We start from the raw sequence: 5579 nt of genomic DNA on the forward strand, positions 1-5579 counted from the left end.
GTTAAGCACCGGAGCAGCGGTCCGCCATATGATCTTTTGTAGAGCCTATCATCAACCAATTGAAAACGTGGTGCCCTTAACTTAACTTTCTTTGCCCGGGAAGAGTCGTCCGGTAGAGTGCCGTTGGCGATGTAATTCTTCAAGTCGTACATCCAATCTGGCTCGCCTATCTCAACCGGTCTGACTTCTATGACATCAATGCTTGGCGCTCCAATTTCTTCAATGCGTGCAATCTTGGACACGTATTCAGGAGCTTCTTGAGTCAACTTGGAGAGCATGTCAGCGTCCGTGTTCTCCATCCTTGATACTTGGATCAGCTCGTATTTTTTGAATTGTTGCAACAATTCGAGCGCAATATCCTTGTACTGTATCATTCGATCTTCCTTTGCATCGATCGTGCTGGATAGCTGTCCGATTATCAACCGGGAGTCTGACCGTGCCCTTAACCGTTCGGCCTTCATCTGCTTGGCCAGTCGCAACCCGCCTATGAGTGCCTCGTATTCTGCTTCGTTGTTGGTAGGTTGAAATTTGAAAATCAAGGCTTGATAAATCTTGAAGCCTTCGGGTGATGTGAGCACAATTCCACCCCCACATCCCTTCTTACTTGACGACCCATCAGTAGAAACTTCCCACCATGGTTCTTCTAGGGCAGTCGGTCGGTCAGGTTCCGGATCGCGTGCGGTGCATTCGACGATGAAGTCAGCCAATGCTTGACCCTTGATGGCAGGACGGGGCTTATACTCAATCGCGAACTGGGTGAGCATCATGGCCCATTTGATCAATCGTCCTGATGATGTTGGATTCCTGAGGATCGTTCCCAACGGTTGATCGGTTAACACTACTATCGGGTGAGCTTGGAAGTAAGCTGCAAGTCTTCTGGCCGTCACCCAGAGCGCCAACGCGGTCTTCTCAAATTTTGTGTACCTAAGCTCTGCTCCTTGAAGAGCTTTGCTCACGTAGTAAATCGGCTTCTGAATTCCCTTAGCTTCTTCGCGGACAAGCACGGAACTGACCGCTCGGTCGGACACGGCCAAATAAACGAATAAGACCTCATCTTTCTCCGGCTTCGAGAGGACTGGTGCGGAGCTCAAGTATACCTTCAGACCTTCAAAAGCCGATTGACACGCCAGTGTCCACTCAAAGCCATTTGATTTTTTCAGGATCTGAAAGAACGGCAGAGACTTTTCGGCTGACTTGGATAGGAAACGGCTAAGCGCTGCTAGTCGACCAGTCAGTCGCTGAACATCCTTGACCGATCGGGGGGGTTGCATCTCCATTATCGCTCTGACCTTCTCGGGATTTGGCTCAATCCCCCGCCCCGTCATCATGAACCCCAAGAATTTTCCCGTCTGAACAGCAAAGGTACACTTACTTGGGTTCAGACGCAAGTTGAAAGTTTCCATCACCTTGAACGCCCGGGCAAGATCGGTAGGATGAGTTTCTTTTAATCGACTCTTGATGAGCATGTCATCCACATATGCTTCCATAGTTGATCCGAGCAAACCTTTAAACAATTTGTTCACCATCCGTTGGTATGTGGCTCCAGAGTTCCGCAAACCAAACGCCATTACCACGTAGCAAAACACTCCGATGAAAGCAGTCTTCTCTTCATCTTCCTTGCTCATGAAGATTTGATGGTATCCTTTGAAGGCGTCCATGAAACTCAACAGCTCACACCCAGCCGTTTCATCAACCATCTGGTCAGGATTTGGTAGGGGATATGGATCCTTCGGGCAAGCTTTGTTCAAATCAGTGTAGTCAACACACATTCTCCATGTTGGCGGTTTAGGCGCGAGGACTACATTGGCTAACCACTCCGGGTAGAGGACCTCTCGGATGTGCCCTACCGACAAGAGGGTGGCGGTCTCCTTTTTCACGAATTCTCTCCTTTCGCTTGACAGGTGCCTTTTCTTTTGCTTGACTGGTTTCGAACCTGGTTGAATTGATAAGCGGTGGCAAATGACAGACCGATCAACCCCGGGCATGTCTTCCGGTCCCCAAGCAAAAACGTCTTTGTACTCCTGCAACACTCCGATGATGTCCTCACGTAGGTCTGCAGGGAGTCCCCGACCGATTTTAACCACCCTTTCTGGTCGGTCGGAGTCAAGTACTATCTCTTCCAATTCTGAGGCAGGTTGCGGTTTTTCCCTCTCTTCTCCGCGATCTACCTGCTGGGATATGGTGTGAATCCTGCCTTCCTCCCGGTCCGACTGTTTGACTGCTCGCACGTAGCACTGTCGAGCAGCACGTTGGTCTCCTCGAACCACTCCAACCCCATTGGGTGTATGAAACTTCATGCACAAGTGGTTCATGGATATAATAGCAGCTGCGCGAGTGATACCTGGTCGCCCAAGTATGGCGTTGTGAACACACTTCAATTTCACTACCACAAAGTCCATGGTAGTCTTCAATATGTTTGGTTGGCTGCCCAACTCCACATTCAAGCTGATGACTCCCTCTGCTTCTATGGAGTCACCGGTGAAACCCGACAACGGGGTCCGAATGGGGGTTAACTGATCGGTGGACAGACCCAATCGAGCAAAGACATCAAAATATAAGATGTTCACCGAGCTCCCCGTGTCAACCAGCACCCGCTGGACATCCGTTCCGTTGACATCTAGCGTGATGACGAGTGGATCATTTTGGGCTTCCCCATGGAGTGGTAGATCATCGTCAGTGAAAAGTATTGGTTCTGTACGCTTTTTCTTCTCTCGAGGTTCCGAATGAATCGTCCCAACGTATAAGTTTCTCGCCCATTGCTTCCTTTGTCGTGAAGAGTCGCCTCCTTCAGGGCCCCCGTAGATGACGTGGATCACTGGTTTCTTTCCGACCGCCTTCTCATCAGCTAACCTGGGTGGGACGAATGCCTCGTCGTGCCTTTCGAGATTCCTTTTCATCACATTCCTTTCCGTTTTTCTTTGATTTCTATCCTCCTTCATCACAAATTGCCTCAACTCTCCCTTCTGAATGAGTTGTTCAATGAGCATGCGCAAGGCCATGCACTCCGAAGTATTGTGTCCCTTGACTCTGTGGAAAGCACAATACTTTCTCTTGTCCTCCCCCTCGGGTATCGGCTCCGGTGGGTGGATCAAATTGCATTGCTCGGCAAACTGCAAGACTTCCACCAGGGGTCTGTTCAACGGAGTGAAACGGGGTACATCTTCTGGTCGATTGTATTGTTTGACGTGTTTGAACGGTGGTTTATTTTTCCTTTGATCGTGGCCTCTGTCTCGATTGACCGGCTGCTCATCGCGTCTCTTTGCCATGTTAGCTTCGGTGGCATCTGCATGATGCTTGGCTCTGGTGATGGCATCCTCATAAGTTCGGGGGGGATTAACTATGAGGTCGTAGTAGAGCGTCCCGGAACAAAGTGATGCAAGGAAAGCTTGGATTGCCACCCGGTCCTCCATCGGTTCAACCTCATCAACCTCACGTTCCCATCTGAATAGGAAAGTAGACAACGGTTCTCCCACAGCTTGGTTTACCTTGTTCAGGCAAGTGTAAGATTTCTTTCTCGATTTACTTGCAGCGAAACGCTTTACAAACTTATCGGCCAACTGACCAAAATTTCTGATCGACCCCTGCTCCAAACCCTTGAACCATTCGGCCGCCTTACCGACTAAGGTAGCGAAGAAAGCTCTACAAATGACTGCATCGCTTACTCCCAACATCAACATGTTGCCATAGTACATGTCGACATGCTCTTGCGGGTCGTACCTTCCGGAATAAGTGTGAGCCAACGGGATTTGGAGGTCCTGCGGATAGTGGGCACTCATGATGTCGTCCGTAAAGGGGGTGGCAACCAGCGAGCATGATGGTTCTTTTCCCGCGCCGACTCTCTCGCGAAGCTCTTGTTGTAAACGATCTATTCTTTCCTGCATCCTGGCCATTTGGAGTCGGGGACTATCCTCCTCATCGAGTTGCCTCTCTTCCCTAACCGGTTGATCGCCTACTCGATTGGTCTGCCGATCACTCACCCGACCGACAGGTCGGGCCCTTCTGTCAGCTAAATGGGCGTCCCCATGTTGTGCACTCCCAGTGCTGCTTTCCTCTACAGTCATTTGGGGCCTTTGTCTCGCGTGTTCATTGTTATTCTGGGGCCCCAACCGAGATCTAACGCTATTCCGAATGCGATCAAAAGCGCTCCTACGTTGAATGGGGTCATACCGACGTCCCTCTCGATCGGACCTCCGTGTGCGATCCGTAGATTGGACTTCCTCCAAGTTATGATCTTGAGGTTGGGGGTGCGACTGTTGCCTCTGGGAAGGTCGGGGCGCTTGTTGTTCCACGGCAGGGATTTGAGGAATTGCAAGCATTTGGGGAGTGGGTGATACAACATAGTATCCGGGAGTTCCCGGCCACGGTTGGTACACCGGAGTCAATCCTTGTTGTGGAGTCCCTTGCAACGGGTTCCCCCCAAGTGCACCTGGTGGTGGAGTCAGCATTTGGCCAGTTGGGGGCAACATGGCATATGTCACTGGAATTTGAAAGCTCGTTTGCCTTGCATGTCCGCCTGCATTCGGGTTGACCGGTTGGGTAGGTCGTGCATCTTGCCTCTGGTTGGATGTCAACTCGTTCATTAGGCTCCTGGATCGTTCCAACTGGCGACGTAGATCATCTTCAGGGAGTGTTTCAATTACATTGTCAGGGTGAGGTCCGACCAACCGAGTCGGGCTCCCCCTACGCGCATGAGTTTGGCTCAAACTTTTCCTACTGTTCGTCATTTTAAGATGGATAATAGTGTGAAGAAAGAAAAGATAAAGGGATAGAACAGAGTGACTCGTTCAATCCCCACAGACGGCGCCAATGATAGCGTAAATGTAAACGGGGTCTACGATTACGCTACGGATACGTGTGTTACGGGTGGTGAGGAATGTCGTTCGGCCGGTCAGACGGTCGGTCTACCGGACAACGACTGAGCGGTTTGAAGCTATATCGCTCTACGGGTGACGAACAGTAATAAAGAGTAAGCAGGAGAAAGACAATCGGCAAATCACAAGTGTATTAGTGTAGTACTGATGAGTTCCTTTTTCAGTGAGGGGAATGACCCCTATTTATACAAAGTGGATTCACTATGCACATGGTGTCTGATATGCAAGTGGAGGGCATATGGGCTGTCACTCCGCAAAATGCGCATCGGTTTGCTCGAAGTGGTTGAGTTACTCGAGGTGATGAAAACACGGATCCCTTGTTCCCGAAAAGTTGTCGGTCGTCACATCAAGCAACTGTTGCGCTCGTGAGCCTCCAATCCACAAGGTGTGTTGCTTCCGATCATGCGGCCGACGGACCGGGCGACCGTCGACGGACCGTTGGGTGACCGTTGACGGACAGGTTGGGTGACCGACGGACAGGTGATTTACGGACCGACTAGTACATGTGCATATTTACCCATCACAAGTCCCCCACTTCTTGAATCTGCGAGAGTCGTCAGGTTCGAGAAGTAGAATGTGTTCCAGGCGGCCAACTTGTTGCGAGCAAAGCCTCCCCGGTTTGAATGCCTTGATAGTCCGTGATTAACCCCTCAAGTTTGAGTTGATCATGAGGGGCGTGATTTACGCTGGTTGCCTCGTTAAAAACCT

Source organism: Ipomoea triloba, chromosome 9 (assembly GCF_003576645.1).
Source record: "Ipomoea triloba cultivar NCNSP0323 chromosome 9, ASM357664v1".
Classification (NCBI taxonomy): Eukaryota; Viridiplantae; Streptophyta; class Magnoliopsida; order Solanales; family Convolvulaceae; genus Ipomoea; species Ipomoea triloba.